Source organism: Mirounga angustirostris, unplaced genomic scaffold (assembly GCF_029215605.1).
Source record: "Mirounga angustirostris isolate CCGP_5_RB_7025 unplaced genomic scaffold, mMirAng1.0.hap1 SCAF_9, whole genome shotgun sequence".
Taxonomy (NCBI): domain Eukaryota; kingdom Metazoa; phylum Chordata; class Mammalia; order Carnivora; family Phocidae; genus Mirounga; species Mirounga angustirostris.
This window is the reverse complement of record NW_026991717.1, coordinates 43,116,337-43,143,548: the sequence shown is the minus strand read 5'-3', so window position 1 is coordinate 43,143,548 and position 27,212 is coordinate 43,116,337. Positions and strand designations below refer to the sequence as shown.

The following is a 27,212-nucleotide window of genomic DNA, read 5'->3' as shown; positions in this document are numbered from 1 at the left end:
AGTTGTCCAAGAACAAGGAAGAGTAAGGAAGCCTTTGCTTCTAGGAGCCAGGTGGTCATCCTGTAGCGGGCCTTACACTGCTTTCCTAGTTGTTCTTCTCTCTTGACAACCTGCTTGGGTTTATGGTTTTCAGCAAGCTGTACAGTATCAAATACCCCAGGATCCGAATTGGGGAAAAGAATACCTGGTTTGGGTTCCACGTTTGCCTGTTTCTTGTTGATTTTTTTTTTTTTTTTTTTTTTTTTTTAAAGAGAGGGAGACCAGGGAGGGGCAGAGGGAGAGGGAGAATCTCAAGCAGACCCTGTGCTGAGCATGGAACCCAACCTGGGGCTCAATCTCAAAACCCTGAGATCATGACCTGAGCTGAAACCAAGAGTCAGACGCTTAACTGACTGAGCCATCCAAGTGCCCCTTGATCTGTTCACTTTTGAACCTTTTATTCATCAGTAGAATCCACTGCCTGTAAAGCTCATGAAATAACTGTAAAGTTGTAAATTAATTTGCAGAGATTTAGTGTTTACAACTCTTCTTGCTTTGTTGGCATACAGGGTAGTAGCTCTAGATTTAGTTTATGTTTAACTCTGATAGGCCCTTTAAGTAAATGGAGTTAGATGCTATATTTATGGATTGGAAGACTTAACATTGTTCAGATATCCTTCCCCCAAAGTGACCTAAATCAAAATCACAAAAGGGGATTTTAAAAAATTTACTAAGACCTCAACAAGCTGAACCTAAAATTTACAGGGAAATGCAAAGGACTCAAAGTAGCAAAAATAATTTTATAAAGAAAATCTAGCTGGAGGGCTTATTCTACCTGATGTCAAGGTTTACTCTAACGCAACAGATATCAGGACGGTGTGGTATTGGTGTCAGGCCAGACCTATTAGATCCGTGGAACAGGCTGGAGAGGTCCAGAAATGGACCCCCACATACAAGGTGAACAGATTTTCATCAAAGGGGCCACAGTAATTAAGTGGAGAATGGGATGGGCTTTTCCACAAGGGATGCTGGAACAATTGGGTGTCCATATGGAAGAAAGGCACCTTGATCCTTAGATTATAGGATATAACAAAAATTAACTCCAGGTAGATTGTAGACTTAAAAACTCTGATATTCTTTCATGCTCTTTGTTGTAATCAGCATGAGGGAGGAACAGTGTGCCAAGTGCTGAGAGGCTAACGAAGGAAGAAATGGTGTTTCTTTCTCATTTTTCCTGTACTCTGGACCACTGTTAACAAGGCCCTCTTTTGGTTGGGTAGTAACAAAACCAGAAAGCCATGTTTCTTGGTAGTACCTTCAGAGGATGGATTTTCCTTTTCCCACTTCTTCTCTTCGTCTTATTTTGCTAGTGAGTCTTACTATAGCTTATGCACGATGCTCAGGAAAAGTTTTCTTTTTTCTTTTTTTCTTTTTTTTAAGTGGGCCCCAAGCCTAGCACAGAGCCCAGCATGGGGCTTGAACTCACGACTGTAAGATTGAGACCTGAGCTGAGATCAAGAGTCAGATGCTTGGGCGCCTGGGTGGCTCAGTCATGAAGCGTCTGCCTTTGGCTCAGGTCATGGTCCCAGGATCCTGGGATCGAGTTCCACATTGCGCTCCCTGCTCGGTGGGAAGCCTGCTTCTCCCTCTCCCCACTCCCCCTGCTTGTGTTCCCTCTCTCGCTGTGTCTCTCTCTGTCAAATAAATTTAAAAAAAAACTTAAAAAAAAAAAAAAAGAGTCAGATGCTTAACCCACTGAGCCACCCAGGCACCCCTCAGGAAAAGTTATCTTAAACAAACATGTATTGAAATGTACTAGGACATCTTGTCATTTAAACAATCCGTGGCATGTTAGTAAGCAGGGAATCCTTCTGTTTAGCCAGTGTTCTTCCGGCAGCTCTATCCTAAGGTTGCGCCCACTGGAGCCCTCCTGCCCTCTAACTGGGGTATGGGGAGCATGCTGGCGGGCAAGTCTTGACTTAGCTCTGAGTCTCTGGTGAGTTTTCTGGAGGCCTCAAGCCACAGCGCTTCCTGGACTTGTCATGACTGTCGTGTTGGCTCTGTCCCGTTGCACAGACCGTGTAAATGGTAGCTGAAACTTTATATCCGTGTCTTTGTTCCACATGCTGGGTTAAAGATTGCTTTGTGACATCAGTGGGGAGCCAAAGTAAGGAGTTCACCACAACCGATGGCCGAGGAAGGGTGAAAGGAGTTCTCCCCAAATCTGAGCTGTGATGGGCGGTGTGGAGCATCATCTGCCTCTGTGGAGCCGGGAAGAGCTCTGTGCTTCGGGTAGTCTGAACTCGGTTCTGAGGTTCACTGAAGGTCATTGAAGGTCTTGAAGACAATAACATGATGGCCAAGTGACAGATCGAGGATCATTATTTTGTTCTTCTAATCGAACACATATTCAGAGAGCATTTCCTTTTTGGCAGGCATTGTTCTAGTTGGGGGGGGGGGGGACTATTTGGAGCAAGACCCATGAAGATCAGGCCCTAACGGAGTCCACGTTCTGGGAACGTGAAGGCTTCTCGGTACTTTCCTCACTTGTCTCTTTCTTGAAGCACTTGGCTCAAATCCAGCCAACCGTGATACCTCCTGGAGGAAGGGACCTCTCTGTCCTCTGAAATCATTTGTGTGCATTGTAGGCGCTAGGAGCATGACAGCTATTAAAGCACCTCATCTAGTGGCCGTTTGCAAAAGGGCTTAGGCTACCCTCCAGGAAACGAGACATGTCACACTTTCTTTTTTTTTAAGGGTGGTAGGAGGAGGACCAGCCTCCCCAGAGGGTGCCATATGAGTGAGGAAGTATCCCGAAAGTATTTATTGAGCAAATGTATGTTTGCATGGTATAACCACATGGATCCTATTACAAACATCCAGCTGATACCCAGCTCTTCAGAGTAACATTTTGAATTCCTAAGAACTGTGCTGAACCTAAATAAGAGGAGAGCCCTCCTGCCAGCAGACCCTTTCATTTATTTCTGGAGTTCTTAGTAAGAAAGCTCTGCCAAAGGTTGGGGGAGTCTCCTTTCCTTTCCTTTCCTTCTCCCTTCCTTCCCCTTCCCCTTCCCCATTCCATTCATTTGAGAGAGCGAGCACGAGCAGCAGCAGGGGCAGAGGGAGAGGGAGACTCCCTGCTAAGCAGGGAGCCCGATGCGGGGCTCGATCCCAGGACCCTGGGATCATGACCTGAGCCGAAGGCAGACGCTCAACCATCTGAGTCACCCAGGCGCCCGATGGGGGGGAGTCTTATATTGGCAATGTGTTTGAAACAGGTGACATTGTCTCCCGAGCTCTCTCTGGGGTCTTGGATGTTTTGATAGGCAGAAGCCAGCCTTCCTCTGTAGTTAGAAATACCTACCTACACGGCTTGGAAATGACACACTAGAGCCCCAAGTTAAAACAGCTGATTCCACTCCCATCGTAGAACAGAAAAACATCATTTTGAAATCCTGTGTGAGTAGAATGACATTCAGACAGGATATTAATCTTCCTAGAAATTACGCCAGGAAAGTAGAATGCTTCCTCTTAAGTCTCCCCCCTGTCCTGGCTTTTGGCTTGTGTATGTATTTGTCATTTGAGCATATATGTGAAATGAATGAACTACAAATTATCTTTTGTATTTATTGATGACAAATTATTAAATGTTGTCACTTGTTTTTAGCTTAAAAACACTTGCTGAGCTATGTGTAAGTGACTTAAGGGTTAGGAGGGAACTTAAAACCATTTAACTCAGTATTTCCCGAAGAACTGATGCATGAATTGGTCTAAAAGTCAACATGGGAAGAAACAGATTTTCTATGAAGATAAATTTATTCAAATAATTGCCTTTTATAGAAAGACATTATCCTTCCTACTCTTCAGGTTTTAAAATGGCTCTTTTTGATGAAATGATGGTGTAAGGTGGTTTTCTTAGGGGAGGACCTCAAAGACAAAGGCATCAATCAGCCCAGTTTGGGAAGGAGTGGAGATTTTCTTCTGTGGAATACCAAAGTCTGGTAATCACTCATCTAGTTGAAAACCCCATTTGACCTTTGAGTTGTCCTCTTATTATCAAGTCTCCACTGAGTCGGGGTGTTGGCACTGGGAGCCCCCACCCCAAGGCTGGTCCTCCTTTCCCCAGCTATAGCTAAGGTTGGAGAATTAGTGTTCTGTGGAACTTTCATAATCTAAACTCGGCCAGATTCTTGGGAGCCATAGCACAAGTAAGGGGAGGAAGTGCAGGGTGGGCTGTGGGTCAGCTCTTTGATTCCCGGGGCCAAAGCAGAAATGCCCATGAGCTTGAGTTAGTACCAACCACTTAATTGCATGGTAATTAAATGCTAACATGGTTGATCAGAGGAACTGTGTAATTGAAGCATAATAAAATGTGGCATGCTTAGTAAGCAATTGAGTTGTCTTCCCAAGGATGTAGCCTGCACTAGGCAGGAGAAGCATGGATGTCTTTAACAGACAAACCATGAGAGACTATGGACTCTGAGAAACAAACTGAGGGTTTTAGAGGGAGGGGAGGTAGGGGGATGGGTTAGCCCGGTGATGGGTATTAAGGAGGGCACGCACTGCATGGAGCACTGGGTGTTATACGAAAACAATGAATCGTGGATCACTACATCAAAAACTAATGATGTATGGTGACTAACATAACATAATAAAATAAAATAAAAAAGTTGGGTTTTGTTTCTTTTTTTTTTTTTTTGCAGTTCTGCCCTTTTGTTTTCTAAGGAAGATAAATAAGGTGTTTGTTTAAAGTAATGAATCCAACCCCATATCTATCATACCTGAAAACCAGATTCATAATTTTATTTATTTATTTATTTATTTAGATTTTATTTATTTATTTGACAGAGACACAGCGAGAGAGGGAACACAAGCAGGGGCAGTGGGAGAGGGAGAAGCAGGCCCCCCGGGGAGCAGGGAGCCCGATGCGGGGCTTGATCCCAGGACCCCGGGATCATGACCGAGCCGAAAGCAGACGCTTAACGACTAAGCCACCCAGGCACCCCTGGATTCTTACTTTTATATGAAACTTCCCCATGTGTCATTGACCAACAGGACCCCTAATGTGTGTGTGGGGGGGGGTAGGGGACTGGTTTGCTGGGCTGCCTCCCACCTCATGCCTGGGATGCCATCCATCTACTCTGCCTTTTACCGCTTGAGTTGCCTTGAGAGAGAGAGAGAGAGAGAGAGAGAGAGAAACCAGTGGCTTTGGATTCATTGTCCACATCCTTTTGTTTCCCAATCAGAAAAGGAAACATTAAGGTTAGGGACATTAGTTTCAAATTAATTCTGTATTTAAAAATCTTTTTTTGTAAGCCATGTGAAACCAACTGTTCTTAATACATAGGAAAAATGTTAAGGTTGGAATCGTCCCAGTAGTCTGTATTTTGTCGTTCTTTTTGGTGTTGTCACTGGCAGCTTTCATTAAGCAGTTTCCAAAATGAGCTGGTAAGATGCGGTCCCAGAGCCCCCCATACGGCCTGTTGGAGTGTCCTGCTCATGACGGGTACTGCCAACTCTTCAGGGTCAGCACTGGGGATCCACCAGAGCACGTTCTCTGCTCAAGGGCCCAGGGGAGTGGGTTCAGAAGTACCAGCCCTGCAAGGTAGTGCCCCAGAGGGTGGGTGCACAGCTTCTGGGTCAGTCAGACTTGGGTGCCGCTTGGTGGCTTTGTGTCTTTGGGCAAATCAGTTAATCTCTTTGAGGTTCAGTTGCCTAAGCTGTAAAATGGATATTAATGCTTTCCTTAGGCAATAGTTGAGATAATTAAGTTAATGAGGTGATCTAGAAAACGGTAGATGATGATTACATATGGGTAATACATGGATCTTGCCTGACAGTAAGACACGACTTCTTTGAACCGGGCCCAGGACTTTGCATTTCACTGAAGTTGTAAATTGTGCTTGTTGTAATCTGGGGTTCCACATGGAACCTCTGTTCCTTTTTCTCCTTCATCTGTGCCTGGTGATGTTTTGCTTGTCGCAGGCTGATGCTATGGTAGGGTGGCTTGCAGCTTGCTGCTGTAAGGTAGACCGTGAGTACCTGGTCACCAAGAAATGTCCTCTGTCTCCCCCACTGGAGGCATCCAGGCCCTTGAACAACTCTGACAATTAATAAGATGTGTATTCTGGACACACAAGAAGACCGTATCTGGAGACTCCAAGTACCTGGTATAAAGTGACACCATATGCTCTGCTTAGGTCCAGAAAAGTTAAGGGGTAAAAGTTACAGGGCACAGATCTTCTCTGGGCTTTGTGGGTCCAGATATATTGTATTTACAATTCTGGAGTATTTGGACGGTTCCTTCCCGCAACAGTAGTGGAAATGGTAATTTGCGCTGTCTTTCCTGCTTAGTCAGTGCTGGGCTTTTCCTTCCTTCTGCCCTTAGGAGTGACCTCCAGCCACTGACACTGTCCCTGAGCTTGTGCTGTGTGGATCACATGAAGCAGCTACTACCAGCACTTGGTATCAGCGGTACATGAACGTGGCAAAAATACGGGCACTTGAGGAATCTGGTGGTCTGTTGCTTATGTTTAGGAATGTTCATAAGAATATAGGAATTACCCTATATTTTGTCACAAAAGACCCAGCACCCAGCCCAGCCCCAAAAGAGTTGGGCTTGGCTCCAAACTGTGCATTGGAGGCTTGTGAAAATTTCTTGGAATTATTTTTTTTCTTACTAATATTTGGATTTCACATTCCATCCCATAGCGCATTCTGTTTTAATGTAGAAATGGTATTTTTCTTCCCAAATACTTGAAGAGGATTGACTTGCCTGGAAAAGATGACACGTTGATCCTGCAGCTCCCCTCCTTGCTGTGCACCCCTGCACACCCCCGTGCACCCCTGCACACGCCTGCAGGCACACCCCCTACCTGAGAAGCAGAGTCTGGTCTGCCACTGGCAGGAGGTTTTGTGGGAGGCTGTAGCCATAATTCCTGGAGTTTACCCCGAACTTTCAGGATTAACCTTTCATGGATTGATCATTATGGAGTTTCTAGAGATTAATGTATCTAACTCGGGATGAGGCTATTTGTCTTCAAACTGGTCTTCTGAGCTAGAGTGAAATTAGAACCCTATTTTCCTATATTTCTTTAGTGAAAACAAAAAAATAGGTCTTCAGATGGTCTCTTGGGATGTCTTTCTGAGAAGCCACCATCTTAATGTAGCAGTGACCCTGGTTGGGTTTGCAGCATCTGTGAGGAGCTCGGACTTACCTCCCTCCTTGTGGTGCCCTGGTTTTCAGTGTCTGGTCTTGGCTGATACCTGAAGGAATACTCTCTGTTGACGACCAAGCTCTTGTCCTGGGTCAGAACTAGAGGCAGAGAAGTAGGAAGTTAGTACTGTTGAGCTGACTTGTACACATTTGCTGCATCACACACCCATTTGGCCTCTCGATGTGCTTGTCTACCTGTTAGTAGGCGTAGGTGTGCACCTCGTTCCCCAGAGCCCAGCTTCTGTGAATTTTCCTTTGCGGAGCCTCTTCTGGTCCACTTAATACCTGCTTTCAGGTGGGAGGTTGTATCTTGCTTGCCTGAGCTTCTGTGACATGTTGTCTGACCACAGTGCTGGTTTCCTTTTGCTTTGTCGTAGGGCTGTGTTCCAAGGGGTGGATTCCTTCATCTTTGGTGGGGGGGGTGGGGTGGGGGTTGGGGTGCGGGGGAGGGAGTGCACCTGGTAGCCATGTAGACCTGGGTTTACTTCTCCTGATCCTGAGCCCGGCCCTTGGGCAAGTCCATGAGTACTCCAGTGGCCCCATCAGTGAAGTGGCCCATCGCTCTTTTCTTGTGGGGTGGTCTTAGGAATGAAAGCATGGTGTAACAGACACACAACGGGTCTGATGAAGTGCTGTTAACATGGGAAGCATGTGATAAATGCCATTTCTTTGCTTAGTGTCCAATCCAAATAGGGCCTGGAAGAAACTCTGTGTGAAATTGGTGCTCAGTAAATACTGAAGAGCAAACCCTCCTAGAACCTGGTATTTTGCAGCTACAGATTAAAGTGGCATAGAAGCCTGTACCCAGCCTGTTGGAGCTCTGACTGGCTCTCTTTCCCTGATGTTTGTCTTTACTAGGAGCAAAGAATGTTCCAGATCTCTTACGCCTTAACTCCGCCGACAACTGAAACAAAAGAGAGAAGGACAACCCCTTCTTAGGGAGTGGGCAGAAATTCCAATTTCAATTTACCTATGATTTTGAGAACCTACCTTTCCCCTTTCTTATTCAGTCTATACTCATAGCACACACAATGACTTGCCCTTCTTCCTCCTGTCACAAATCTCTTGAAGGCTATTAGCCTAATACGCACACAGCTCCAACTTTTTCTTAGTTCTTTGCAGTAATTCATTTCCCAGAGGCTCTTGATGAGAGCAGAACTTTTGAATAGACTAGGAATGAGGTTGTGACCAATTCCATTATGTCAGTAGTGTTATGGAAAAAAAAAACAAAACTTCATCCATTGTGTCAATGAACTATAATTCTGTTTAAAAGGTCAAATGTGTGATGCCTTCGAGAAAGCTCCCCAGTGTTCTCCCTTGGGAAGTATGTATGATATGTTGGGAACAGAGTTTTAATGTGGCATTTCTTTTCCTCAAAGATCTTTGATAACTTGTGTTAGATGAAGTTCTTTAAGAGTGGTCATTAATTCCAAGTCGTCATTAGCCTGTAAATGCAATCTGCCCTTCAGGTACCATTGCAGAGATTGTAGCTGTTGCTGCGCATCTGCATTTGACAGAAGGAAGAAGACCGACATCTTATGGGTCAGTTTGGTGTATTATTTCAAACCAGGGAAATTTTCTGTCAGGTTGTGATTGTAATTGAAGTGTTAAAGACTTGGGGAGGGGTAAATTGCATTTAATCTCTCAGCAGCCTTTAGAGTGAGCATTCGACAGATACTGTCACTAAATAACTGACATTGCTACTGAGAAGCGTTAAGTCAGTTGCTGTCTTTGTCCTTTTGGGGTGCAGAATTACCAAACTGGGGACGCACAAACTTTGCCTAAAGGAAGTGAACCCCCCCTCGGGGGTTTCGAAGCCCCCCCTCCCCCTACCTGTTGAACTCAAGGTCTGAGGCCCATCCTAATGCTAATATTTTATCACTGGTACTTCTCTGAGTTTTGTGATCTTCTACTTAAATCGGTATGGTAGGTAGCTATCCCCAGCCATCCCCGCTCCCCTCCCCAATATAATTTTAATCCCTGCCAAAAGGAAATGGATTGCATTGGTTAGCTATTGCGAACTTTAGTTCAGCAGTGTCTGTGAGATTCATCCATGTCTTTCTTAGTATCAAAAGTTTGTTCATCTTTGTTGCAGGAGGGTAACCCATGGTGTGAATATACTGTGATCGATCCATTTTACTGCCAGTGGAAATTGTTGTAGTTTCCAGATTTTTGGCTATGCTAAAGAGCCAATGATCTGTGGTCTTGTTTGCTGGTGTACCTGTGCATGCAAATTGTTCTTTCCCCTTTTCTTTGAGAGAGGACTACTGCAGGGTCCTATTTGTCCAGTTAAGTTTCTGATGAGTAATCTCACTTAAGAAAGGGATGCTAGAGGTTTGCAAGATGGTTCATTGTGCAGATGTTAGCCTTAGGCTTGTCTGTGTAGACGTGCTACCAATGACTAAATGATCAGTATTCCAGAGAAAACAGCCATAGGGTTTCTGATTTTCTAATTTTATCTTAATTTTAAGTGCCCTGTGTACATGTTTGTGTTCTTCTGTCAGACTGCCGTGAATTCTTTTTGGCAGTGGAGAGATGGTAAAATAGAAGCAAATCCAGCAGAACATAGCTGTGTTCCTCCCACAGGCACTCATTGCCTTTCCTTCACGTGTGTCGGTTTTGTCTCATACCAGCTGCACTTGCACTTTGTCCCTCCCATGCAGTGCCTGACTCAAACCCATGCTGGTCTCCTCCCTTTCCAACCAGGTCCTGAGTGGGGGAAGGGAGCTCTGCCATGACAGGACTGTGGCCCAGAGGTGGCCAACAGTTGTATAGGCGAATCCCCAAACTGAAGACCTGAGAATTGGACTGTGCCTCGTGGGTTATCTAGTCCAACCAGCTCTTTTTGCAGATAAGACACAGGTTTAGACAGGTAAAGTGACTTGTCCAAGTAGAACCCATGTTTTACTGTTCCAGGTGCACCTTGTCTTCTATTACTTACTGACCGAAGGTAAGGCGGTATTGAAAGAGGGCTTGATGCGCTCCTAATTGATTATTGGTTTTGCCAAAGGAGAGCTTTCATTGTATATTGTCTTGCTGAAAAATCTTTTTTTTTTTTTTTAAAGATTTTATTTATTTATTTGTCAGAGAGAGCGAGCAAGCACAAGCAGGGGGAGTGGCAGGCGGAGGGAGAAGCAGGCTCCCTGCTGAGCAGGGAGCCCGATGTAGGACTCGATCCCAGGACCCTGGGATCATGACTTGAGCCGAAGGCAGATGCTTAGCCGACTGAGCCACCTAGGTGTCCCTTTTTTTTTTTTCCTTGAACTGTATAGTTAACATACGGTGTGACAGTTTCAGGTGTCCAATACAATGATTCAACAATGCTATGCATTACTCAGTGTTCATCATGATAAGTGTACTCTGAATCCCCTTCACCTGTTTCACTCATACCCCACCCACTTCCCCTATGTAACCATCAGTTCTCTGGAGTTAGTCTGTTTCTAGGTTTGTGTCTCTCTCCTTTGTTTTCCTTTGCTCATTTGTTTTTTAAATTCCACATATGAGTGAAATCATACGGTATTTGTCTTTCTCTGACTTATTTCGCTTAGCATAATACTCCCTAGCTCCATCCATGTCTTTGCAAATGGCAAGATTTCATTCTTTCTATGGCTGAGTAATAATCCAGTGTGTGTGTGTGTGTGTGTGTGTGTGTGTGTGTGTGTGTGTGTACACCACATCTTCTTTATCCATTCATCTATCGATGGACACTTGGACTGTTTCCATATCTTGGCTATTGTAAATAATGCTGCAATAAACATAGGGTTGCATGTATCCCTTTGAGTTAATGTTCTTGTATTCTTGGGTAAATACCCAGTAGTGCAATTATTGGATCATAAGGTAGTTCCATTTTTAATTTTTTGAGGAAACTCCATACTGTTTTCCACAGTGGCTGCACCAGTTTGCATTCCCACCAATAATGCACAAGGTTCTTTTTTCTCCAAATCCTGGCCAACACCTGTTGTTTCTTGTGTTTCTGACTTTAGCCATTCTGACAGGTGTGAGGTGATCTCTCATTGTAGTTTTGATTTGTATTTCCCTGAAGATGAGTGATGTTGAGCATCTTTTCATGTGTCTGTTTGCCAACTGTAATGAAATGAGAGCTTTTAAATTGGGTTCAGAATAATGTGTGATTTTTCCATTCTCTCCTCTGGGCAAATGACACACAGCATCCTGCCCTCTTGGGTTTATGTCCTCAGTGTTTTCCTGTGAGTTGTACATTTATTTTGGTCCTACTCACATTATGTGAACATCTAGTTAAGAGTTTTGCTGCTTTTCCTGAAGAATTCTAAATTTCACCTGAGATTGGCTTTGACTATCAACAAGATAAAATTGGCCTGTCCAATGAGGGAAGACATTCACTGCACAGAGTTGTTGATGACCTATGGTTATCTCCCTTCCTTTGATTTCAACTTTGGGTGCATGCTTGCTTGTAGACAGCTGCGACAATCTGGCTTTCTCCTCCTGCCTCTTATTTCTCCCCCTGATTAAAGGCCGGGTGTCCTTCTGCCTTCCATGTCAGTCATCAGTCCCTGCCTGTCTGGCTGATTGGACAGAAGCTCTGGCAGGCAAGTGGTCCATCCTATTACTACTCATTTGCCTTACACGATGTAATCATTCTGACTAGCTGTGCCTAGCATCCTTTTGATAGCAGAAAGCTTTTGAGCTTTTTATGTGAAATTGTAGATAGGCAGTGAGGTAAGCAATTATGTGATAAGGAGGAAGAACTCTATTTTCAGAAACTTGGTCCTGAGTTTTATTGCAAAGGTGTGGAATAGAGAGGAGGGAAACCGTGGGTTTCATGTGGACCATCAAATGATGGTATTGCTCTAGGATGCTGGAGCTTGGAAGACAGTGTGGAGCCACCCCTCCCATTCACCATGTGGGCAGCTGCTCACTGGTACTGTTTCATTAGAGATCAGTGAAGGCCAGTGAGTGAGCCAGTCAGAGTGTGGTGGAGGGTGGATGGTAGAGGTGGCTGTTTCTACAGCCAAGGGCATCTAGAGCTTATGTTACTAACTTGGAGTATAATGACCTTCCTCCTCCTCCTGTTCTGAACTTTCAGTGTCCCCCATTCACTGTCTCCCACCCCCACTGCTGTGTCTGGCCTTACCTCTTGTAATTTGTCTGTCTAGCTTTACTGCGCTGAAGGCCCAGCCCTCTCCGTTTGTCCGTTTTTTTGTTTTGTTTTGTTTTGTGTTGTTTTTTTGAACACCCTAAACTGCTCTCAGTGGGAAATCACTGTAAAGTCTGAAGTATTCTATTTGGAATAAAATGGGAGGTTTCAATGTTTTTATTTGAAAAATGACTGTTGAATCCGTGTAGAAACAAAGGGTACCACAAGCAAAGATGTTCTTGTTTTCCTTTTGTCAATTTATTAGGGGTTGTGGTTGTTTACCCCTCCCCCGTTCTGTAGGGCCCTGGAGAAAAATGAGGTGGTGATTGGTGTTTTGTAATGAATCTGACTATTTCCCACTCCAACGTTTTAGTTTTGTGCCTATTTACTTTTTAGCAAAAATAACTTTTCCCTGGAGGTTGTTGGGAGATTTTACTTATATTCTAATTTGGTTAAAGACTCAAACATACCACTAGCATTATTATGAGAAAAGTGGGAGCTTCTTGTCTTAGCAAATTTCCTACTGTGAAAAACAAACAAACATGTTAACTCTTCTTTGGGACCTACTGATTTGATGATAAAAGGGTTGACTGGACATGTTGAGCAAATGTATCCTTTTTTCTTGTTGCTGGAATTATCATGAGAGACTCCACAGCCTTCTCCTGGGTTTCGTACATACGTACTTCATTTTCCTGCGCATAGTGCTTGACCTTGAGCTATTGAAGCCTCTGTTTCCAGCTTCATCTGGAAAATGGGAGTGATGATTTTCCCTATCCATGAGGTTGCTGTGTGAGTGAGAGTGGTACACAGGGCACTTATATTGGCCTAGCACATAGTGAATACTCATCACATGCCCTCCTTTGAGTTGCTTGTGTCTAAGGCAGGAAGGCATATAGGGCTTGGTGGAGGTTGGAGGAGCATGGCTGTTTGAAGACAAATAGAATCGGGTTCAGATTTCAGGTCACTAGCTAGCATACGATACTGGGTAAGAGCTGAAACTTGTCTAAGCCTCAGGTTCTTAAACAACATTCTTAACATTCCTGTCTGCCTCATGAGAGTGTTTTGAGGACCCATTGGGATAATGCATGCAAAAGTATGGTGCACAGTAGAGAGCCACTGGGCCTGTTGCCTTCTTAGTGTGGGTTAGAAGTATAACGACGAAAGAATACATACTAGTTGAGATGTATTGAGCACTTGTGCTATACTAAGTTCTAAGTGGGGTTAGAAGTGTTGCTTAAGCTTCATAAAGACTTCCAGAGGTAGTTACTCCTCATATTCCCATCTTACAGATAAACTGAGGCATTAAATGGTGAAGCAACTTGGCCAAGGTCATAGAGCTGTAAGTGGCAGAGCCCACAGTATTGACCACAGCTGGGCCAGTATAACCCTGTTAAACCCTTTTCTCCTGACTTTGCTTTTTACACAAACGGAAGACATCACTGCAACACTTGAGGTGGCTGGCCTAGCACCCTTGGGTGGGGAAAGTATTTCTCACTTACATTTGTAAATATCTCCTAAATATTAACAGGAACCAAGTGAGGAGGTTTTGGCCTGGGCCCCGTTGGTTTTTCTGTCACTGCTCACACCCTTATTTTAAGCTGCTTCCCTAGTGGCTCATTAAATGAGACACAGGGAATTTGCTTCCTGTGCCTTTTCAATTTAAGTCATTAGCAAGAGATGATGATAGCATATTAAATAAGCTTAACCTTGGAAGTTCTGCCTCTCTGCAAGATGGAGAATTGGAAATCAAGGACTCCAGGATTCTTCTGTCTTCATAGGCTGACTGATGGAGGGTACGGCCGCTGGTAGGCGTGGGCCAGAAAGCAAAAGTGATGGGGGAGGCGGGAGAAGAAAGTGGGTCCCGTCAGGGGCACAGACTATAATTTGTTGCAGCTAATTTGTTTGATGGTTGAAAACTATAAAACTGGCTGTAGAATTTTTAATAAAGTGTAGTTTCTGGAAGGGAGTGTGTTATGCATATGTGAAGTTAAAATAGTATTTCCAAGCAAATAATCTTAAAGTTCCTGAAGCCTTTCAGTTACTGTCTAAAAAAGGAGGAAAAAAAGTTTGAGCCAAGAACGGAGGAATATATGCCATCTTTTTTGGGGGATCTGAAATCTTTACCAAGGTAGAATTATATGTCTCCCCAAATTGTGTTCATTAATTGTCCCTTCCGAAGAGAAATGGCACATGTCTAGCTCCTGGCTTTTTGGAAGAACCTGAAATTTCCCCCCGAAGTTTGTTGAAGGTACAAGAGCTGAGTAGGTTACGTATGCACAAACGTATGTGTATATACAGTGCTCACACAGACTTCGTAAAGTGGCTTAAAAGAAAATGACCCTCAAAGCTTCCATCTTGAATGAACAGGGACATAGAATTGTGTATAGCTTTTATTTCTACCCCTCTGTCGGCAGTGGGACAATCAATCCAATCTTTCTTTGAAACATGGATTGTAGCCACAGTGCAGGGACCAAGGAAGTGGATGGAAAGGTGACCATATGTGTTAAGTGGGAAAAGGAGCATCAAGTTGTGCATTTAAGAGATTCAGGATCACTCACTTAGTAGTTTATTTAAAAAAGTAAGTCAGTTGTAGAAGTTGAACTTATTAGGGGGGTGCAGGGCATGTATTTGGATGAACAACCTGCCGTTCTGAGCCCGTCTTTGTTCATAACGTGCATTAGAACTGCCCACCTCGTGGAGAAAGTGTAAAGAAGCTGCTGGATTGATAGAGGTGAAGAGTTCGAATTGGAACTGACATACCACAAGTGTTCAGTTAGTGGTAGTTGCCATTTTTTTTTAAATTTTTTTTTATTCTTATGTTAATCCCCATACATTACATCATTAGTTTTAGATGTAGTGTTCCATGATTCATTGTTTGTGCATAACACCCAGTGCTCCATGCAGAATGTGCCCTCCTCAATACCCATCACCAGGCTAACCCATCCTCCCACCCCCCTTGCCTCTAGAACCCTCAGTTTGTTTTTCAGAGTCCATCGTCTCTCATGGTTCGTCTATCCCTCCGATATCCCCCCTTCATTCTTCCCCTCCTGCTACCTTCTTCTTCTTCTTTTTTTTTTCCTTAACATATATTGCATTATTTGTTTCAGAGGTACAGATCTGAGATTCAACAGTCTTGCACAATTCACAGCGCTTACCAGAGCACATACGCTCCCCAGTGTCTATCACCCAGTCACCCCCTCCCTCCCACCCCACCCCCCACTCCAGCAACCCTTAGTTTGTTTCCTGCGATTAAGAATTCCTCATATCAGTGAGGTCATATGATACATGTCTTTCTCTGTTTGACTTATTTCGCTCAACATAATACCCTCCAGTTCCATCCATGTCATTGCAAATGGCAAGATCTCATTCCTTTTGATGGCTGCATAATATTCCATTGTATATATAGACCACATCTTCTTTATCCATTCATCTGTCGATGGACATCTTGGCTCTTTCCACAGTTTGGCTATTGTGGACATTGCTGCTATAAACATCGGGGTGCACGTACCCTTTCGGATCCCTACTTTTGTATCTTTGGGGTAAATACCCAGTAGTGCAATTGCTGGATCATATGGTAGCTCTATTTTCAACTTTTTGAGGAACCTCCATACTGTTTTCCAGAGTGACTGCACCAGCTTGCATTCCCACCAACAGCGTAGGAGGGTTCCCCTTTCTCCGCATCCCCGCCAACATCTGTCGTTTCCTGACTTGTTAATTTTAGCCATTCTGACTGGTGTGAGGTGGTATCTCATTGAGGTTTTGATTTGGATTTCCCTGATGCCGAGCGATATTGAGCACTTTTTCATGTGTCTGTTGGCCATTTGGATGTCTTCTTTGGAAAAATGTCTGTTCATGTCTTCTGCCCATTTCTTGATTGGCTTCTTTGTTCTTTGGGTGTTGAGTTTGATGAGTTCTTTATAGATTTTGGATACCAGTCCTTTATCTGATATGTCATTTGCAAATACCTTCTCCCATTCTGTCGGTTGTCTTTTGGTTTTGTTGACTGTTTCCTTTGCTTTGCAAAAGCTTTTTATCTTGATGAAGTCCCAATAGTTCATTTTTGCCCTTGCTTCCCTTGCCTTTGGCGATGTTTCTAGGAAGAAGTTGCTTTGGCTAAGGTCGAAGAGGTTGCTGCCTGTGTTCTCCTTTAGGATTTTGATGGACTCCTGTCTCACATTGAGGTCTTTCAACCATTTGGAGTCTATTTTTGTGTGTGGTGTAAGGAAATGGTCCAGTTTCATTCTTCTGCATGTGGCTATCCAATTTTCCCAACACCATTTGTTGAAGAGACTGTCTTTTTTCCATTGGACATTCTTTCCTACTTTGTCAAAGATTAGTTGACCATAGAGTTGAGGGTCCAATTCTGGGCTCTCTATTCTGTTCCATTGATCTATGTGCCTGTTTTTGTGCCAGTACCATACTGTCTTGATGATGACAGCTTTGTAATAGAGCTGGAAGTCCGGAATTGTGATGCCGCCAGGTTTGCTTTTCTTTTTCAACATTCCTCTGGCTATGCGGGGTCTTTTCTGGTTCCATACGAATTTTAGGATTATTGGTTCCATTTCTTTGAAAAAAGTGGGTGGTATTTTGATGGGGATTGCATTGAATGTGTAGATTGCTCTAGGTAGCATTGACATCTTCACAATATTTGTTCTTCCAATCCATGAGCATGGAACGTTTTTCCATTTCTTTGTGTCTTCCTCAGTTTCTTTCATAAGTATTTTATAGTTTTCTGAGTACAGATCCTTTGCCTCTTTGGTTAGATTTATTCCTAGGTATCTTATAGTTTTGGGTGCAATTGTAAATGGGATCGACTCCTTAATTTCTCTTTCTTCTGTCTTGTTGTTGGTGTATAGGAATGCCACTGACTTCTGTGCATTGATTTTATATCCTGTCACTTTACTGAATTCCTGTATGAGTTCTAGCAGTTTTGGGGTGGATTCTTTGGGGTTTTCCACATAAAGTATCATATCATCTGCAAAGAGTGAGAGTTTGACTTCTTCTTTGCCGATTTGGATGCCTTTTATTTCTTTTTGTTGTCTGATTGCTGTGGCTAGGACTTCCAATACTATATTGAATAGCAGTGGTGATAGTGGACATCCCTGCCATGTTCCTGACCTTAGGGGGAATGCTCTCAGTTTTTCCCCATTGAGAATGATATTTGCTGTAGGTTTTTTATAGATGGCTTTTAGGTAGTTGCCGTTTGTATGGAAAATGCTTGAAGTCACATTGGTCAAATTGTTTACTGGAGTTACTTTGGTAGAGGTGGGGAACAGGGACGGAATTCGGTTTGGATTTGTTCCACCAGCATGTTATACCTTAAATAGCTGGAAAATCAGAAAGATGGAAAAAAAAAGTCTGAGGGAGATAGGATGATTCATAAAGTAATCTCTCGGATGGCTTTCTTTTCACTCTTACTAGGTGAATTTGTTGTCAAACACTGACCTCTGTGCTCTGGAGCCGAAATATGTTAAATGAAGATAGAGTTTGGGATAAAGAAGAACAATAACTTTATTGCTTTGCCGGGCAAAGGAGCCTGCAGCAGGCTATGGCCTTCAAAACTGCAAGTCGGCCCCGGGGAGGGGAAGGGGCTGGCTGGGGCGCGGGGAGTGGGGGGATGTTCATAGGAAAATAGAGGGTCTGGCTGATTTTGACAGGAGTTGTGTATGTGCTGCCAGCCTTGTTTGTCACGTTTTCAGGGTGGTATTGGGTTCCTTAAAAAAAAAAAAAAAAAAAAAAAAGAGGCTAAGAAGGGACGAGGGGAGGTATGCAGAAGAGAGGAAAAAGGTTAGTTTAAAATTGAGCTTTGCTGAAGCATTAGTGCAGCCATTTTGTTTTTTTGTTCAGCTTGATGCTTTTAGGCAGTTTCAATTTTGCTAGAGTGGGACATTTTACCTTTGTATGGAGTTGCTTAATTTTTGAGAGGAGGGTGTATGTTTCATACTTTACATACTTTGTCCTCACCAGGGTGAAGGGTTAAATGAGATTGCTTGCCCTGGTGGCTTGAATGGGAGGAAGGAGAGAGCATTGCACTTGAACCCTGCCCTTCTGTTTGCTGTCATTCCTTTGTCCCTCACACGGGTTGACAGTGAAGTGTGTCTAGTTCTTTGAATTCTGGGCCAAAGGTGGAGAAACAGCAAGCACACCTGATGCCCGAAGGGAGAGGTGACCAAAAGTGGTTTCTCTGTGCCCTGTAGATGACATCCCACCTTTGTCTGTCTTCCCTGTGGCTGACTTTTTGATGTCTGTGTGGTGGGTTTAAGGAGAGTAAACACTGGGGGCCCTGGAGTAAGGTTAATATGGACCCTTATGGACACGTCACTCGCATGGTTGACATTGGGCTCTAAGACAAATGGGGAGACTCTTAAGGATTAAAGAAAGCAGGGTGTCTGAGTGGCTGACTTCTCCCTTTTAAGGTAAGAAAGATAGCAAGAAATAACCTATGTCAGTAAATCCTGGGGAAAAACTTTTTGGGGGAGACAAACTATACAGCTTGTTGGTTTCTATATTGCATCAAGGGATTTATTTCCAAGTAAGGTTTTAGGCTGGTGGTGGTCGTCGCTTACCAAGTTCTCATGAATGAGAAATGGGTCAGCTTGCCATGGTGCTGCCCAGCCAGTTGTGTGAGCAGGTCTGTATGGGATCCTGGCAGCCAGACCCGGCACCCTCCTGCTCACCCCCTGGGCTTCCTGCAGTTAACTATTTCTGATGCACTTGGAAGTGAACATCTTTTTGCCAGAGGTTTTTGTTTTTTTTTTTAGCAGGGGTGGGCATTGTTTTATTTCCTTTTTAAAATTACTACTTTTTGGGGCGCCTGGGTGGCTCAGTCGTTAAGCGTCTGCCTTCGGCTCAGGTCATGATCCCAGGGTCCTGGGATCGAGCCCCGCATCGGGCTCCCTGCTCGGCCAGGAGCCTGCTTCTCCCTCTCCCACTCCCCCTGCTTGTGTTCCCTCTCTAGCTGTCTCTCTCTCTCTCTCTGTCAAATAAATAAAATCTTTAAAATTACTACTTTTTTTTTTTTTTTTTTTTTTTTTTAAGCAAATCAGTGACTTGCTAACCCTTGAGGCTTTCTAAAAATGTTCTTCTGTTTGGCAGGTTTCCTTGCTAGTTTATTCTGCCTTTTTTGTTGTATTTTCCTGCAGCTGACATTTTCAGGACAGAATGACTCCCAGCGTCAATTTCAGAGTTCAAAAGCCAGAGAAGAAAATTGCATCTTCTGGGGCGCCTGGGTGGCTCAGTTGGTTAAGCGACTGCCTCCGGCTCGGGTCATGATCCCAGAGTCCCGGGATCAAGTCCCACGTCAGGCTCCCTGCTCAGCGGGGAGTCTGCTTCTCCCTCTGACCCTCCTCCCTCTCATGCTCTCTGTCTCTCATTCTCTCTCTCGCAAATAAATAAAATCTTAAAAAAAAAAAAATGCATATTCTCCTTCTGATGTGCAATTAACTTTGACTTTGACAAAGATTCCCTCACCCTGTTGGGATGTGGGAGAATGTTATAAAGGATTTGGAAACTGTTAACAAAATGAATGGTCTGCCCTGAAATTGCTTTCCCACACACACATATTCCCCACCCCTCCTCCAAAGCACACAGAGACACACAATTCCATGGATCCCAGGGTTGGGAATCAGGCATCAGAAGTTATCTACAATTTAGATACTCTTACCTTCTTTAAGTATGCCAGGTGTTTCTCAGAGTCAGAAGTTTATAAAGTGTCTCATTGTGCAGCTGTTTCAACAGAGCCCTCAAGCCAGCAACAAGGGGAAATCCATCCCAGAGAGAACAAGCTAGACTGGGCCATTGCAGTGCAGCTGGGGGAGACTGAGTGTTCACCTGAGAGGTGACTTAACATTCTCAGTGGGGTATGGACAGGGTAGTGTTATCCTGTACTTCCCCATCTGTGAAGCCCCCAAATAAACAACTTTGGATACCTCTGCCTCCTCTCACACCTCATCCTGCCACCTGATGGAGAGGTTAGAGGGTTCTACTTCCATACTGGTAAAAAGCTGCGTGATCTTAAGTCGTAGACCATTTTATTAGTAGCTGGCATTCTAAGAGAGGGGCACTACACTGAGTATACTACGTGAACTGTCTTAATTCATCCTCTCAAGAACTCTGAGCAAGGGATGAGCAAACTGGGGCTTAGAGCAGGTTATGGAGTTGGGACCTCACGCCCAAGTCTACGGAGATTCCAAAGCTGTTGGTAGAATGTAAATCTGCAACATTGCTAATGTGGGGCATGTAATAATTCTAAACTTGTTTGCCCTTAATAGTTTCTCAAATACAGAGAAGGTAACTGACTGAATGTCAAAGGGAGAAGTTGACAACACCATGGCATAGTGGGAGAATTTAACACGCCTTTCTTAGTGATTGAAATATCAGACAAACAAAATAGTAAAGACATAGAAACTTAATCTAATGGACATGTATAGAACACAGCTCCTGTACCTGGAGCATACTTCTTTTTTTAAATTTTTTATTATGTTAATCCCCATACATTACATCATTAGTTTTAGATGTAGTGTTCCATGATTCATTGTTTGTGCATAACACCCAGTGCTCCATGCAGAACGTGCCCTCCTCAATACCCATCACCAGGCTAACCCATCCTCCCACCCCCCTCGCCTCTAGAACCCTCAGTTTGTTTCTCAGAGTCCATCGTCTCTCATGGTTCGTCCACTCCTCCGATTTCTGGAGCATACTTCTTAAAGTGCACAATGGAACGTGTTTGGAAAGTGACCACATGTATCTTAAAATTAATTTTATTTATTTTTCTTTTATTTATTTGACAGCATGAGCAGGGGGCAGCGACAGGCAGAGGGAGAGGGAGAAGCAGGCTTCCCACTGAGCAGGGAGCCCAGCCCAATGTGGCGCTTGATCCCAGGACCCTGGGATTATGACCTGAGCCGAAGGCAGACACTTAACTGACTGAGCCACCCAGGCACCCCTTAAAATTAAAAATTAAAACTAGTTAAGTTAGAAATTAAAGACAAAAGGAAGTGATTTGCCCATGCTCTAGGATTGTGAAATAACCTTCAGTTCCTTTGCCATATGGAGCATAAGGACCTCAGCTGGGAAGAGCTCACAGTCCTGGGGGTGACCTGGAGACAGAGCAGTAGGGACGGGAGTCCACCCTGCACCCCCATCCCCTGCCACCCATGGTTACTGAGGATTAGGAGCTGTTCCTATTTCCTTTTGAGGGACCCAGGGTGTCGGGTTCTTTGACACAGAGACCACTCTGCTTCCCAGTTAAGCATTTTGTAAATATATATCCCTACCTTGACAGTCCCTGAGGAGGGAAAGTCCTTAAAACCATCCGGGACTCCTTGTTTATGGGAATTCTGGGCTATTCCAGTATTCCTATGCCCTGATAACATAGCCTTTTCAAGGTGGGGGAATTAAAGTGTCTTGTTGGTACATAAATTAAAATTACTGCCTTTTAAAAAACTGAAGAGGAGCTTTGTAGATGGAAGATTTTACACTCCAAGTTTTTTATTAATGCTACAGTTCCCATCCTCACAGGGATGCGTGCAGGAAGAGGTTTTGGCTTCCTCATTGGAGCTCAGTGGTGCTGAGGCAGAGTGCTGTACTCTCAGGCCATTGGCAGAACTGTGCTTGAGGTTAGTACCGTTTCTTTCCTTCGGTAACGTTAGAATTCAGTTTGCTCTTTTCCTCAGGTATCAGAAATTGGTGAAAATTGACTGCAATCAGCTTTGTCTTGCCAGCTTTAACTTCCTGTACTTTGTTTGCTTGTATTACACCCTTAGTAACAGTGTGTCACTTGCGCCTTGAAGAACTATGGGACATGGGATTAGACTTGGGGGCTGTTTTATCCAGACGGACCCCTGGGGTGGTTGAAGGGCTGTACAGACTAAGCCCCAGGGAGGCGGCGTCTCCACAGGTGCTGTTGGTTTTCAGCAGAGCTGAGAGGGGCCAGATGCCACCCTCCTCCATCAGCTCACCACACCCCTGCCTGTAGTTCAGGCCACCTGGGCCATTCTCCCTCCCGTACCGTCTTGCTGTGGCATTCTGATCCTCTCTGCTGTCTGGACTCCTTGTGGCACGGTGTTGGATCCGTGCCCGTGCTGCCCATGCGAACTGCTAGAAGACCAGCTGAAAGAGGAGCGAACAAAAGGCTTTAGTCCTACATTAATGCTGAAAGTGGGCACGAAGGGTGACAAGAGTGGCAGTGATGAGGGCGCCTGGGTGGCTCAGTTGGTTAAGCGACTGCCTTCGGCTCAGGTCATGATCCTGGAGTCCCGGGATCGAGTCCCGCATCGGGCTCCCTGCTCAGCAGGGGGTCTGCTTCTCCCTCGGCCCTCTTCCCTCTCGTACTCTCTGTCTCTCATTCTCTCTCAAATAAATAAATAAAATCTTAAAAAAAAAAGTGGCAGTGATGGACTTGGTCATGTAGATCATGAATTTATTATTTCATTAGCTGGGCTCTTGTTCTCTGGGAGCTTATCCTGCATGTGTGCAAATGAAGCCATGAGTAACGGGAAAGTTACGCCAATAGAGTTCACAAGATTAAGGCTATGCGTGGGTTTTGCAGTGTATGTGCATATAGAGCAACCGATGGCTGTATAGAGTCCATTACAGTCCATACGTGCATCTGTAGTACGCACACATGCACCCCGGGTACCAGAGACACTGAGCCATGAGCTTCCTTTGATGCTTGGGAAGGCTTCCAGGGAAAATTCTAGGGACATGGGCGTTGGGAGCAGGTGTTGGCTTTTTGGACCCATGCAGCTGGTGGAACTAGGGAAGCTAGCAGGTGTTTCAAGTTATCTTTGAATTCTCCAGGGATCATTTTAGGTGATGAATAGGCAAGTGATTATATGGCAAGGTTTCGTCGTCTCTGGGATGTATGCTGAATGTCCCTGTGGCACCCATTGTAGGGTCCTGGCTGGTTGAACTGGGGACTTTGTCCTTGTACTCCTGGGGTTGGGGATAAAATTCCCAATGCTTCTGCCTCGAGAAAGCATTGGCTTGTATTGTGGGTGCCAAAGCAAATCTTACCGAATGAAAAGCCCACCTGGCTTATCACCTGTTGCTGAGTACAGGTGTTTGCACACAGCGAGAGGGTCACTGGGCTCTTGCATTAGTAAAAACAACATATCTGTCACTGACAAAAATGACCTCACGTACATGGGGAAATAGTGGTGAGTCAGTCCTAAAGATGAACACATGGCTTGGGAACTTTGCCGAAAACTTTTTCCATCTTATTCCCACAGTTGGGACAGGAAGATTCTAACAGGTTTTATTTTAACCTGGAGTTTATGGAGATTTATAGCTGAATGCAGTAAGGCTTTAACTCTCAATTTCTGGGCTGGCTTTTAGCTGGGGGTTCTTTTTTTTTTATTTATTTTTTATTTATTTGAGAGAGAGAGAATGAGAGAGAGAGAACACATGAGAGGGGATAGGGTCAGAGGACGAAGCAGACTCCCTGCCGAGCAGGGAGCCCGATGTGGGACTCGATCCAGGGACTCCAGGATCATGACCTGAGCCGAAGGCAGATGCTTAACCGACTGACCCACCCAGGCACCCTTAGCTGGGGGTTCTTAACCATTGGCCAGCCTCTTTTTGTCAAAGAGAAAAATGTGTTTTTTATTTTGTTTTTTTGTAAAAGTATAAGATGATCATTACTGAAGTAATATGGAAGTGGAGGAATAAAATAGTTACTCTAAAACCCACAGCAGCTTGTCATTTTAATAGATTCTTTCTAGTCTTTTTCTCTGTGAAATTTTAAAAATTCATAATTTTTCCAGATTATAAGAATAACACATGTATAAGATATAACATATTTTAAACATGACATGCATGTATTTACTTTGGAGTAATACATGCTTTTAGTGCTTTTCCTTAAAGTTTTTAAATTTTTATTTCTTAAGCTATTTAAGTAATCTGTATACCCAACGTGCGGCTCAAACTCATAACCCCGAGATCAAGAGTCACATACTCTTCTGACTGAGCCAGCGGTGTCCTCCTTAGATTTTTTTTTTAGAGATGTTATTTATTGAGAGAGACAGATAGACAGCAGGAGTGGGGTGAGGGGCAGAGGGAGAAGCAGACTCCCCACGGAGCTGGGAGCCCAATGTGGGGTTCCATTCTGGGACTCCCAAGATCATGACCCGAGCTGAAGGCAGACACTTAACCGACTGAGCCACCCAGGTGCCCGTCCTTAGTTTTTTTTTTTATAGTAGATATATGTATACTTAGAATAAAATTAATAAGTTTTATGGTTCATATTTTTATATTCTATTTTTCAAATAATATTGGTAATGCTTATATTCAAATCGTGTAAATGTGGTTTAATTTGATACATAATTTAGGTGGATATATCAGAATTTACCTAATCATTTTCTATATTTGTAGTGGTAGGAACCTATCTTGATGCTATGGTAGCTTCCAAAGATAGTTATCCTAGAAGTCAGAAACAGGGCCACAGACCAAATTAAGGTGTTTAAATTGTTCAGTTTCTGAGTCCAATTAAATAGGAAGAAGCAAGGGGAAGGATTAGGTTAATGCACATAGGTCCAACAGAATAGGTAGACCACATTACTTGTATCGTGGCTTGGACAGTATTCGTAAATTCTGTCGTTTGGCTACCGCACCTTTCCCCGCTGATGATGTGACTACAAGGGCCACATCTGAGCATGAGCAACGGATCTCAGGAGACAGAAGATACCTGGAGCCCATACACTTGATCTGTTGCAGAAACGTAGGAGCAGGTGTTCCTGGCCACAGGTGTCTCTTACCAAAGCTCCTCTGGAACATCAAGAGGTTTTCTTCTTCAGTAATAGACAATTTGGGCCAAAATGGGTATCAACAATGGGTGGCCGATGTGAGTGCTGATGAATACTGGGTGACCACTTGGTTATTCTGTCCTTCCTGTCTATGTTCAGTCCACATGTGTTCTACTTCCTTTATAGCTACCATGTCGCAGAAGCTGTGGCTTGTTTACCCTCTCTAAGTCACACGTCTCTAAGTTTGATCCATCCATTCTCTTCATCTTAGCAGAACTGAATATTAAATAGCTTGGCCAACACGCTTTGTACTTGTTTCCATTTTTTCATGATTATAGGTAATACTTTGATAGACATCTTTGCACATAAAGCTTTTTCAGCATTCTGGGACAAATTACTAGAAGTGGAATTACATGGGCTGAAGGAATATTTTTAGGGCTTTTAACACGTACTGTGAGGTCACTACTGGAGAGGGACGTAGGAGAGAATGGACTACAACTCAACACCTAGTTGGTTTATGCATCCCATCTCCAATCTCTGCCTCTCTTAGTTATTTTATATTTTTAGAGGGAGTGCTAGTGGGGTGGCAGGGTGGGGTTCTGGAATGGCAGAAGCAGAGGGAGAGAGAGGGAGAACCTTAAGCAGGCTCCATGCCCAGTGCAGAGCCAAAGGCTGGGCTTGATCTCACAATCCTGAGATCGTGACCTGAGCCGAAATCAAGAGTTGGAAGCTTAACCGACTGAACCACCCAGGTGCCCCTCTCTTGGTTGTTCTTAAACTTTTTATCTGAAAAATCAGTACATGCATGGAGGGTAGATATGTGGGGACAGTAATTATCCTTCCTACCTTGGTCAGGGACCTTCCCTCAGGCAACTTCTCCTATGTTTTATGTGTCTCTCCAGAGATAATCTATGTGTAGACCAGCATGCATGTGTGTATATGTGTACATAAACAACTATATGTATTTTAAAGCATAAGTGATAGCATAGTCTGTTTACTTCTGAGTGTTTTGCTCTATGTCTTGTGGCTCTTTGTATATAAGTACTTACAGAATTGCCTGGCTTTTGTTGTTGTTGTTGTTGTTGTTGTTTTATGGCTGCTTAGTCTTTTGTCATTGGATGCATCATAACTTCCCTATTGATAGACACTTTTTGGTCTCTAATATTTTGTGATTCTTAATATCTATGAACAAACAGGATTTGGCATACATGTGAATTTTTATAGATATTATTTATTTGACAGAGAGGGGAAGAGCATGAGCCAGGGGGAGGGGCAGAGGAAGAAGCAGACTATCTGCTGAGCAGGGAGCCCAGTGCAGGGCTGGAGCTCAGTGCAGGGCTCGATCCCAGGACCCTGTGATCATGACCTGAGCCAAAGGCAGATGCTTAACCGACTGAGCCACCCAGGCGCCCCAGCCATGTATATTTTTAAAAAAGAGGTTCAGTTAAATTTACAATTTACCATTTTATATGGCTTCGAGTTTTTGTGTTATACTGGGCCTTCCCCACGACTCTTTTAAACATGAGAGTCTCTCCCTGCCCCACCCCCCATACCCAGTGCTATTATGGATTTGCTTTTCATTTCTGAATCATCCTCTCCAAGCTCAAAGGGGTTCAGGTGTCTGTGTTTTAGGTGGGTTTTCGGGTGAGTCTCCTGAAGCCAGTCCATTTGGGAATCTTTGTGTGAGAGTAAGTGTGGGTGTCCCCCAGGTGATGAGTGACCCAGGATTACATAATGGAAAGAAGAATCTAAGTGACTTAGAATAGTATTCACTGGGAATAGTTTGAATTTGAAGCTAAATGAACTTTGATCAGGCCATTGGGATGATAGGTGGTCGTCTGCTGCTCAGCACAGCCCCTTACAATATGATGTGTGATTCTCCCTATTGGCAGTTTGTGGTCCCATCCTGGGAGGTAGGGTCCAGAGCAGCCCCTGAAATACTGCTACAAAAAAGACCAATATTTTTTTTTTTAAACACTGCTCTTGCTTCACATGGCAAAATACTGATTTGGCAACAGGACCATGCTTCCCTGTTGTTTGGTTTGTGTGAATTTGATGCCTTGATCGAGTTGAAAAGGCCTGAGTGGGTAAGTCATGGTTGCTCACCTGCTGTATGACCTTGGGCAAAACACTCAACTTCCCTGATGGGTTCTTCCTCTGA

At 44.0% G+C, this 27,212-nt stretch overlaps 1 protein-coding gene across 14 annotated transcripts in view; it reads left to right on the top strand.

The window, feature by feature from the left end:
- The window catches only part of TLN2 (talin 2), a 430,586-nt gene that overhangs the window by 93,581 nt on the left and 309,793 nt on the right, over window positions 1-27,212 (top strand). The window contains exon 1 of one of the 14 annotated variants that reach the window (XM_064570360.1): window positions 21,828-21,925. The exons of 12 other annotated variants lie outside the window; for them this stretch is intronic. The gene's annotated coding sequence lies outside the window, so the exon portion shown is untranslated. Of the gene's footprint in view, window positions 1-21,827; window positions 21,926-27,212 lie in introns of those variants that run through there. One more of the 14 variants, XM_064570353.1, reaches the window with a different exon arrangement.